At 38.0% G+C, this 12,766-nt stretch overlaps 1 pseudogene; it reads left to right on the top strand.

The window, feature by feature from the left end:
- Positions 1-2,023: 2,023 nt before the first annotated feature.
- On the top strand, positions 2,024-2,563 carry LOC139448200 (uncharacterized; annotated as a pseudogene).
- Positions 2,564-12,766: the final 10,203 nt, after the last annotated feature.

Consider the following 12,766-nt stretch of genomic DNA (forward strand, 5'->3'; position numbering starts at 1 on the left):
TGGATGCTTTGCACAATAGCCAGAGTATCTTACTGTTAATTTTTTTTGTATCATTTGCATTTACATAAGTAAAGAACATATCAATTTAATCTGAATACGTCAATGTGTCAATTTCTTGTTGTAAAAAGTACAGGTATAAGTATTCATATTCGACTTCTTATCATTTGTATTTGTAAGAATTTTTTAAAAAAAATTGGCCTGTTGTACATTACATTTACGGTCGTAGTTTGTTGACTTTGCTAATTAACGATATTATAATTAGGCTGAGCCCCAAGAAATGTTTTGAACATTTGATTGCATTTTAAGCAATTTTGTGCCGTTTGGATAATATTCATACCAACAAATGTAACAGTGACAAAAGTCAAATAAACAAAGATGGCGGATGTAAAATTTCGGAGTTAAATCAGTACTTTTAAAAAATCGGGAATAGTTTCTGCGCACCCGGCCACCTGGGTTCCAGCCACTAATGCCTACGTCTACTTTTGCCTACAGTTACTATTGCCTCAACAACTACAAAAAGCGGTGTGGAATAATGCCTACACAATGAAAACAACATGCCCATGCTAGGAATGAACTCTTTGAAATTTCTTTGAAATCATCAAATATCTGCTGGTGTATACTATAAGAACTAATGCAATGATGCACTGATAGCAGGTGTCGCTGAAAATCACTGGTGCATGACTTTGTTTATTGTAGACCGTAGGCATTAGTGGACGACGCCGCCACCCGGGAGCAATACTGCCACAAACGTGCAATGTCCCTTTTCCCATGTTGAAGCATGTTGAGAAAAGCATACAATTGTACTTATTATCTTTCGTAAAACATAAGACATTAATACAACATATATCCCCGTGTTATGGGTTTTCGGACGCTGAATAAACATTCATAGTTTTTTCATATGATAAAACATCTCATTCACTTAAGAAAGACAACTTTATCATAAAAAAGTCATTATTGGAGTATTAACAATTTCTGTGTGACCCCTCCCCCCCCCCCCCCCCCCCCCGTTATAGTGCAAGTATTCAGGATAGAAAACGTATGATGTCCGGAAATGATCCCATGATTGTGTGATGAATAATAATAAAGGCATGTTTGATGCTGAAAACTCTGATCGAAAACAGGACAATCCGCCACGGTTGTCCGGCAACACTATATTTTCAGAGTATTTAAAAAAAATATCTTTGATTATATTTTGAAGAGGATTTTTCCAAGGACTGCCGTTTTAAAAAACGCGATTTTCCGCGTTCCGCCTAGATTTGACATTATAACAATGTATACCCTACAATTAAACCGACACCTCAGAACAAACAAAATTCAACACTTTAAATTAATAATAAAATAGTGTTCATCCTCTGTGCAATCCACTCTGTTGGTTAATCTGCCATGTGCACGAGAGCATGTTACAAATCACATCGCGGCCTCCCCGTACAAACGAATCCAAGCTCAGCTCAAATTGATTTCAACACTTTCAAAACAGAAGTCACCGCCAATGCAATCACCCTCGACAGCTTATCCTCTCTGTGCATTTGACCATAAAGTCTACTCACATACCAAGCACCGGGCCAGGAAAAGTACGAGACACCTCAATCGCTTACCCTTCAATTTTCATTGCAAGGGGAGTATGTACTCCCGCTAACAGTGTGGAGTACTAATTAAACATTCCAGTAATGTTACCCGCCACTATATCAGTTTTTGTAACTTGTTGATACTATTTTGCACATACAAAACAAATATTGAACAATACATAGCAATTATCCTCCTTTACCAACCTATACAAAGAAACACAGTCACAGTGTTCAACTTAAAACACTTCAATTTGCACATATATAATACTTATATACAAATACATAACAATTATCTCCCTTTACCAATATATACAAAGAAAACAAATTTGGATACACCATATATACAAATTTTTATATTTTTGTATATATCATCATTCGTATCTTGTATATGCTTTGGAAATATCATCATTCCAAAGCATATACAAGCTTGTATAGATGGATTTTTTTTGTAGTGCAGGATGATTGACTCATTACCTGTGGTGTTTTCCAACCCTTCAATCAGACTACTTTATGAGACAATTTTTTTAGTTTCCTTTTTACGGATTTTTTCGGATTGGTGAACTGACGGTGCGTAGTTCGGATGAGGAAGCGGCCTTGCAGGTGCAGGACGTTTCACTTTCCAGCTCCGCGGCCTATCTTAACATATCGACGTATAAACACAACAGCGGTAAAGCTTGCAAGATCGTCACACTAGACAAGTTAGACAGTAACCTATGTCCAGTTGCTGCGCTCAAACGTTACCTACGACAAAGGTCTCTCTTCCCAGGCCCTCTGTTTTGTGACAGATGCTTTAAAACGGTAGCAAGATCCTCCTTTAACGAGGCACTCAGAGTTGTATTTAACTTCTTAAGGTTAGATTCTACTAGATACAAAGGACACAGTTTCCGTATAGGTGCAGCATGCTCGGCAGCAAAGAAAGGCTGGTCTGACGCAAAAATTCGCAAAGGGGCCGGTGCAATTCAGATGCATTTAAAGCATACATTCGTGTTCAGCTGTAGAGAATAAGGGTTGTTGTCGGTAGCGTAGCTCAGCGGAAAAAGAGCTTATTCGCTGAATAGGACCAATTAACAAGTTTGGCTATCTAGAGTTTTATTTATCACTTAAATGTAGGGAAAATGCGATTGTTATTGATCTACTCATACAGCTGCGATTACAGAGTAGAGTCTGTTGTTCAATGTATCACTTACTATGTTATGATGTGTGTTAACTTGTTATGGTTCATTATGCCAAGACAGGGAGTGTGGTGTTTCGCATGGGCAGACACTATGCTTCATGGTCAGGCGAGTTTGTTCAATTAAAGTCAACTATTTAAAAAAAAATAGTAGCTACATGTAAATATTTACACGTCCCAACTAGGGGCCTTTTTGAATTACGTAGTAGAGTTGAGTGTTGTATGGTTGCATTTTATACCTTACCCTTATAATAATGAGCATGAGCAGACACTGTGCCTCAGGGTCAGGCAATTTGCTCAATGAGTTTCATTATTTAATTCTAATAATTATTAATGTTAATAATTTCATGTTCCATCAAGGAATCTTTTACGATTTCCATTTCGTGCGGGCTATCTCAAGTATTGGTCCGCACCAATAATTAACTACAGCTGTTTTAGATTACATTGTTTACGAAATGTAGGCCTATACAGTACGTCATGATACAAAATATTTTATGATAAGCTAGATAAGAGATATTGCCACCAGGATTTACGTTTGCAGGCAACAGACGATACCGAAGACGAATCCCCAGGTGGAAGTGAAGAGACTCGGGCGAACCGGTCAATACATAATACTTTCTATGGACCTGGAACGCTGTGCTATGTTTGTGTGTTTGTATCAAAGAAACTCAATCAATGCAGATCGAGTTACATGGAACATTTTCCTTGAATCCGGAAACATGCTTGATCAAAGTTGCAGGACTCTTCGCGGGCCTTGTAAGGCAGTGAACAATAAACTTTCACAAGCATTCCATACGTGATTTAATAGCTTGCATATATCATATTTCGTGCATAGAGTTAGGGAGGAGGAAGCTGCTTTAAATTTTATTGATACGTTTCTAAAACTCGTTCCGAGACCGTCGTCGGGTGGGGGCATAGTGTTCCACTATTTTGGCGTCGATTCCCCCACAATTTCGGATTGGCGAATTGTACGCTTAGGCGTATATACCTTGTAATAAATTTGTCCGCCTTTTGTGCGGGCCTAAACAACAATTTTCATTGTCTGTAATTTTTGCCACAAATGAACTGGACGTTCTCGGGTCTAAGGGTTTTTGAGTATAAATGCAAAAAATTTCAAAAACATTGTTTTATGGGAAAAAAACCCAGTTGCGCTTCATGTGCGCTGCCCGGTTACACCTAATGGCGGGAATCAATACGTCACTTACACTGCAAACACGAAAACGTCGTCTTTTTCCGTATATGGTCATTCGACGGAAAAACGACTAAAAATTCATTAAAATTGATTAATTGGTGAGAGTCTAGAAAGTGTACGGAAAAAGGTCGAGTTTTTCAAGCATAAAATGGACGGAAAAACGACAGTAAAACGATGCTTTTGCTCCGCCTCATACAAATGTCAACGGCCAATCCCGAGGCTCCGGTCCCGTAACGCACGTGATCCAGAGGCTTCCTTCAGGAGGATGTTGGTTTCATGTTTCTGGAAGCGGTGGCATGCCCTGCTCTAGGGTCTGCCCCGCGTAGTGCCACGAGATTTACTGATAAGTCGGTATAAGCATATGTAACGTGAAATTCAGGCACGCGCCAAAAAGTAATTTGAAACCAAGTTACCATGTTTAGTGAGATCACGTATCCCTCCGGCATGAACGGTTGCCTCTATCGGACAATCGGTTGTGTATTAAATGGTTACAGCAGTAATGAAAGTTAATGTCGAATTTATAATCCTGCATATTGCACTTGATACATGGTGCTCTAACGGGGACAAAACAAGTCCATTTGCGGGTCCACAACGTTGTATTATGCCCTCTTCACTCGATGCTTTGCTCTCAACTCCTAGCTTCATCTGTTGCATGTCATTGTATCCCATTTGCGTAAATCGATGCTCATGATGTCAGTCACTAGACTGTCTGGTCCAGACACGATTATTTACAGACCGCCGTCATATAGCTGGAATATTATTGAGTGCGGCGTTAAACAACAAACAAACAAATACTGCATTTCATTCATATAACTATCAGACACCTCGGACTATATGTACAGTACGGAAACCACGACCGCACCACGTTGTACCTCTTTCGCAATTCCCATGTCCCAATGAAGACGCAGTATCAAAAGAAAACAACGAGTATATCTTCCTTCCCGCATCCCCTTGCTTAGTTTGTCTCACAGTCAATGAAGCATATTATTTCCCTTCCGTTTAGACCTTACTGTAATGTTATATCCGTAAATAAAGCAAGTCTAGTTATTCCACATCTAAAGCATCTCACTGAGCTCCTTTCTAATATAGATATAGTAGGTCGTTGTTTGTATCCAACTTATACATTTTCAGAGACGTCGCATTAGTCTGCGCCTCACAAGTCACCGGCCAAACGGCTGGTTAGTGCAGGCTGGACCTGTGACCTCGTTACCCCCGTACCGAGGTGTTTGCCTGAGGGAGAGGGGGAAATAAGTTTGTGCTACTGACCAGCGCCGAGATCGCCCGGCGCATAAACCACGCGTCACGACACACAATATACTGTGTGTACAAATCTTTAGAATTGCGAGATGTTTCTTTGATTAACGCAGGAGTTTTATTGATTAAGATGGAATGTTACTCATTGGGTATTTCAGCTACTTACAGTCTGTAATGTGTTTGTTATTATTTCAACTGTAATGATCTGTCCTCAAGATCATATATCATAACCACTCTCTGCGGCCCCCTGACCACTCTGTGCTCTCATTCGTGACTTGTTTCTGACCAAATCTCATTATTGTGGACAGCTGAACTTTACGGAGTAGCATAGACATATCCAACGAAATCGGTCGGGCCATTTCTTCTAAATAAATGACATATGTGATGAAAAATTAAAGCTGGAAACAAAACACATAAATGTTTCAAAACCATATATTTTCAGAAAATGGATAAGCTTTGGATGCAATTTGAAATCTTGACGATAGGTTTAAAACTCTTACATATTTGTAATTAAAACATGAGTAGATTTGTTTATGTTAATGTTTGTATTTCTCTCTTTTTGGGAAAGTAAACATGCCTCCTCTGCTTGTCATATCGTGGTCATTGATCATCAGCTGTCACCACGTGACATGGTCCAGCACAAAGACTGTAATTGGAAAGCGCATGTACTCTGGCAACCTCAATAGCAACAATCTGCTATAAAGCTAAGATCCCAGCACATTCAGACCATTTGGGGATATTGTAGTCAGTACATGGTACCATACGCGTATATGATCTGTAATAATATGTGTTTAAAACATGGGGTTTGGAAGCGTTGGTAAAACACACGAACGCAGACTATATTCTGATCAATTCAAATGAAAAATATGCTTTCTTGTACGTCATTACACATAATTATGACACACACAATTATGACAATACAGTGAGTGAGGTCAACGCCACTTTGTACAGTATTTCAGTTACATTACCGCGTGTCAGACTGATGTGGGATGAAAGCCCAAAGTGATACAGATTTTGACGTTTTCTACTTTGCTGAAACCCATGAGCACGGGTACATGTATGGTGCTTACACACCTAGAGACAATGGAATCGAACCCACAATCACAATGCATGGGAACGCAACGATGCACAGCATATTACAGCGCCTTAGGTGGAACACAACCTTCGACCCCCACCCATTACACTTGAAATGCCTTTGTGTTGGGTTCCTCCGGTGGAGCAGGATACGATCCCCTTTTCTCGAATAACTGGTAACTTCACTATTTGAAAGTAATCCATAAACACATGCCCATGATGTCGCTTCTATGAAAGATGAATTTTAATTGTTGGTTACGTTCTTAGTTGGTTAGTTCATAGACCCAAATCATTCATCTCGCGGAGAAACCTCGTGCGAGCTTCACTGGCAAGGCGAACGTTATCAACATTTACGTGTTCTATTGAATTAAAAAAACGTTTGTCCTTGTAAATAGGGAACTTCTGTGGTTAGAACTCATTGAATATGGCATTTCAGGCAATAATGTCCACGCTATCAGATCCCTGTATGACCATGTACTTTGCAGTGTCTAAGTCAACCACTATGAAACTGATATCTTGCATGTACCGTCCCATGTATGTTATCGTTACCAAACATACACACATGGACGCGCAAGTGGTGGGTGAGCGTGAACGTGAACGTGATCGTGAAGAACGTTGTTCATTTCTGGTCGAGAAGCTACTTTCTTCTGCGATCACACCGCTTACAGCATATACGAGTATGTAGGCTCTTTGTTCATGCAGGAATGTACAGGAAATGATACGAAACAATTCTCTGTGAACTAAGTACATGTTTAGATGATATCAAGTCTCCGTTCTAAGATACAGTGATATAAGTATCTAGTACAATTAACAATACATGTATATAATAAAATAAAATAACTCTCTGACGGAATGTGTGGTACCATTCAATCGATCGGGTACGAATCGTAAATGTATAACTAGACGCATCATCTATTCATACCAGATACACAAAAACAGCCTGATTTTAGTAACAATGGCTATTACATGTCAACTGAAAATTCTAATCAGCAGATAAATTAGAGAAAGTGATAAAAATGAAAGTAATCCATATTAATCAATGCTGTCAATAAACTGAAAATCATATCTATCGGAGACATCCCAAGTAAGGTTGGGTTACCAAGTTTAATTCATGACCATATTTACTATAATTCAAAATAGTGATACATTCTTCAGAGGAAAGGGCATACACACAAGAATTTAGTGTTTCCGCACGTGAATGCACGTAATATTTGGCATCTCAGTTCTCTACTTCATAATGCTTCACACAGGTGCTGTATCTGAATTTGTTATGTGTATATGGAAGCATACGCATAGCATGAAAAACACTTGCTATTCGCCAGTCTACAACAGTGAAAATAGTCAAACAAACTTGTGTTGTCGGTGCAGTATCATATCCTTGGAACCGCTTGTGCACAGGCAAGTTGTTTAGTACAATATTTTATATTAAAATCTATGTCATATTGTTTCCACCGTTTTCTCTATAACCTTTTATGCATGTTTATGTTGCTTAATCTTATTGCTCACGTCAGTGTTCCCAAATCTCGATTATCAATACAACATGTAATGTTTCTCCTTCCTAATCCAATGTTAAAACACTTCAGATCATAACCAACATCTAATACACAACAGATGATGCCAAGACATTTTTTATTTGTATTTATTGTCTGTACGATATTAGAATTGATTTGATTAGTCTTTAAATCTTATGTCTTGTGTATTTGTTCACAAACAGGACCCTCAGTTGATTTAAGGAATTTAACATACAGTTGATCGTCATGTTATCTTACTTATATACGACAGTCTGATAACGAAGTTTTTAAAATTAATATGTTGAAAAAGACGATGAACGATGGTTGTGACAGGGATGATTGTATGGTAGCTGAAGCAGACAGATTAACAGCCGTTTTCGACGAGGGTCGCGTGCATCACAAGGTTATTTGAATGACAGTGGCAATTAATGAGACAATTATAAACCACTTTGTTTGATTGAACGTAATGTCAAAAGACAGTGAACCGACATCGTGGCGTGTTGATGTTGAACCGAAAACATACAATATCGGTCCGCAACGCAGCATCACCAAGAAACATAACGTCTAACGATACCTCATACACTAATTCTCTTTTCTCTATGAAACTAGAGGCTGGTAGTTTATTGTTGATTTCATGTTTTATGTATGTCATTTTCTTAAGATGATTCATAAGATATATTCTCTCACTTTTAATAAAATATTAATGAGCCTAGCAAATGATTGACAGTAACAGATGTGGAGTGTTCGCTAAGCTAATCTCCAGATCTGAACATCAGCTGTGCTACAATGTTTCACCGTCCCGATGAACTTGAGCCTGGTGTCCAGTATTTACTCCCCTCATTACTGACGTTTAGTTACACTGTTGGTATTTCACAGTAATGCCGACGTTGACCCTCGCAACTAATTCCTTTCTGTAGAATCAGTTCATAATTAGTTAACACTTCCCTTTGTAACCCTATCTATTGAATACAGGAAACGCTTTTGATTATTTTCCAATAATGAAGTATTCAGAATGAACAATAGACTTGTAGCGAATTCTGTGACAGAATATGACCATAAAATCCCGTGCTGGTTGAAAAGGGCCGTTGAGCTCATATCTTAATTAAGCGGCTCTTATGATCAGTTACTTTCTGGATATGATATACATGTTTTCGTTGATTACATGAAAAAGCAGAAAATACTGAATACATCAATTCGTGAAGTGTCGGCTTTAAGATCACTGCAGCCAAGCCTGAGACAACGGGAGCGTATAACCTGACAGAATCTTGATCCATAATTTACATCAAAGTATATACCAATCCTATCATTGCTTTTTATAAAAAAAATTAAAACTTCGTAAACTACCGGCATTGTTGTATTCAACAGGTAGTGAGTTCCAAATATTAGCTGCATCTGGAATAAATGATTTGGTATAATGATTAGTTTGACATTTTATATTTTGCAGCTGTGAGCAGTTTCTCAGATTATAATCACTTGCATCCGACTCTCTATTTGGAACTAAGGATGAGAGATAATCCGATACTAGATTGTTAACATATAGGGATGTGCCATCGGCCTTACTATTGTCGCAAAAGACTGTTCTGACTGCTTTGCCTTTATCCAATTCTCAAGCAATAAAATCATATAAGCAAGTCAGATGGTTAGCTGTAGGATCTCCTGGCACGAAACATGATTGAAGATTTGTAAGCAAATTATTATCTCTTAAGTACTTGAAAACATATTTAAAAACACACTTTTTAAATTTCTAAGCCACACAACACGTGAGAGCTATAGGTTATAATAACTGTATTCATTACTATAACCTTTCTTGTAAATAGGGGCGGTCGGGTAGCCTAGTGGTTAAAGCGTTCGCTCGTCACGCCGAAGACCCGGGTTCGATTCCCAACATGAATACAATGTGTGAAGCCCATATCTGGTGTCCCTACCGTGATATTTCTGGAATATTGCTACGAGCTGCGTAAAACCATACTCACTCACTCTAATAAATAGGTATTACTGAAGCTTCTTTCCACCTTACCGGAAAAGTAGACGTATCCAGGGATACATTAAACAATTTAGCAAGTGAATATGATATCGCTCAAGCACTTAATTTCAATAATATATTGCCGATACCGTCGGTCCCTGTTGCTTTGGTAACATCAAAAGACAGGAGAATATCTTGAACTTCTTTAGTTGTTAAAATGACAGCAGAGAGCGATTCTTCTGTTTTAAGCTAAATATCACGGAGAAGTTTTCAGGATAGTTAACAGATGCCTAGTCGGAGAAATAATTGTTCATCACATTTGCAATATCTCTTGTATCATCATATAGTATATCATGGTAATTGATAGGAGGAAAGTATGTACTATTGGTGCCCCTTAAATAATTTTTAACTAGCCGCCACAATGCTTTTTCACCTTACGCAACTATCAATTTTGAGTACATGTTTTCTCTTTGCATAGTAGTCGACGTATCTCACTAGCGATCCCTAGTGGATCATTAGGTCTAATTGTTACACATTTGTTAGGAATATAGGAATATGATTATTACATACGTCAATAATTGTCCGGGTAAAACATTGTGCCACAACATCAACATTTCTGGATAAGAACAAATGATCTAACTTTGTCTCAGTTTCTGAATTACATTATCATTTAGAAATTATACCAACTCATGATATTGTTTGGATGGGTACATTATGTATACATTTTGTAATCGATATATGCGTACTGAATGTTTGTTTATTACTAAAAACCACTGTTACTTTATTAGAGTGAGTGAGTGAGTGAGTATGGTTTTACGCCGCTTTTTCCAGCTATATCACGGCGGAGGACACCAGAAATGGGCTTCACACATTGTACCCATGTGGGGAATCGAACCCGGGTCTTCGGCGTGACGAGCGAACGCTTTAACCACTAGGCTACCCGACCGCCCCTTACTTTATTAGAACTTAGTAAATGACATGTAATATAATGTTAAACATAATGTAAAATTCCCTATACTATATTTCTTAGTAGTTTCTTATTTTTTTAATTTCATTGTGTATTACTACAGTAATAAACCCACCCACACACACCACATAACCCAAGACATCCCATGCAGTATTTCAAATATATAACCCCTGCCTCATCTCTTTATGGCCGTAAGCCAATTATAGAAGAGTGCACGTGTTTATGCAAGAAATCGCACTCACTCGTGTGTTCACTAATTAGCCACGTTATAATTGCTTAAATTGTAAAATAATCAGGATTCACGATAGAGATGCAATGACCTGTAACGAACACTGCAATGACCTATAACGAACACCTGCCACGATAGCCAGTCATCAGCTGTAACTTTATTTAACGAAGACGAAGTGAGGTTAGCGGCATAATCACATGGTTAGAGAAGAAGAAGATGGCAAGCAGTTACGGATGTCAGCAACCTGATTTCCCTGATCTCACAACTGGGACATTGACGGCTGCAAACGTAAGCATGTGTTCAACATATACAAACGTTTTTTTTTATATATTTCAGTGAAGCATTAGGGTGGCCCAGAACCATGACGTGTTTTTACAGACAATGACTAATGATTAATTATTGTTTGCTGTTAATTTGTGAAAAATATTGCTCTTTTCAAGATTTCGAAATTTCGGTGTCCTTGTGGTATGTCTTGCATAATAAGCTAAAAGACTAGTCATGGTGCGTCCCCTTCTTGTTCGTAATATCGACTCAATAACCTTTCTCTCACACTTGCCAGCACGGTCTTTGATCTGAATGAAGCGATTTCGATATGCTTTACCCAAATACTGATGGCTTCTGGTTTGTGTGTTTATGGTGAGAAATATTTAATATCACACTTGTTCCATGTTTCGTTATTTAGATTTCACACGGATACATGGAGATGACCACACCTGAATCATCTTCACGTACTTTGAATGGGGAGAACCTCACACCAGAACAACCAAGTAAGTTAAAATCCAGGACCTAAAACATATCAAATACTCTTAATTGTCCCAGATTTAAGATCGTGATGGACGGACATTTTAGTTTTTTTAGATTAAATGTAATATCCCAAGCATAATCACAATAGGTTATGAGATGATCATATGCGTAATGTTTCCGTCATAATTACAGGGAAATCGTACAATAAAACGGATATCATCTGTCCACTTCATTTGATGACGTACTTTCGAAAACAAAGCCCGGAACATAGACATTTGCTGGTATGTATCCTACTCGGTATAACATGATTTACGCTATTCAGAACATGTATAACATATCTATTTTATGTCACATACTGATATTAATTGACAAGCCTATATCTATGATCACTTAACAGATCAACTCTGTTTTATATATCTTCCTACTTCTCCAGCAGTATGCAATTACTATTTTCAGAGAGTTATGAGAGAAGCACACACTGTTCACAAGTTTGTCAATAGATTTGACAAATTAAGATTTGCGGCAGCTCTCGATCAGGTACTTTGTCACGTTCATACCTTTACCCATTGAACATGACTGTCCATGTCTTGACTATGTCATTCTTGAAATAATAAAACCAGCTACCGTTATAAGTGAATGATGAAATGATATACAATGCAACTGAAATTTAGGTGTACACAAATTAAAAGTGTACTTAATAATGTCCTAGATGTATGTGTGCATGCATGTCTTTCACAGAGTGGACGAATTAAAACAAACAAATGTATTTCGATATGAAGTAATTCTACCTCTAAGAACTATAAGAGCTATTAACATAGCATAAGTTCACAAGCTTATAATGTTCCAAATTTACAGGTTTTATATGAAATTCCCGCCCTCAAGTGTGTGAGAACCGAAGTTATAAAACTACTTTTTATTTCGTGGAGAAAAAGAAAATACGAACAGAGGTAAGTGTCCAGAATTTTAGAATCAGTCGATATGTTGTTATTTTGTCAAAGTGTAACTTACATGTACACACATTTGGTATTTAGTAAACGTTCTATTGTATTCAGCATGCGTAGACGAAAACCGAAGACAGCAAGCGTTAGACGACCTC

Source organism: Haliotis cracherodii, unplaced genomic scaffold (genome assembly GCF_022045235.1).
Source record: "Haliotis cracherodii isolate W230 unplaced genomic scaffold, xgHalCrac1.p SCAF_7, whole genome shotgun sequence".
In the NCBI taxonomy this organism is placed as follows: Eukaryota; Metazoa; Mollusca; class Gastropoda; order Lepetellida; family Haliotidae; genus Haliotis; species Haliotis cracherodii.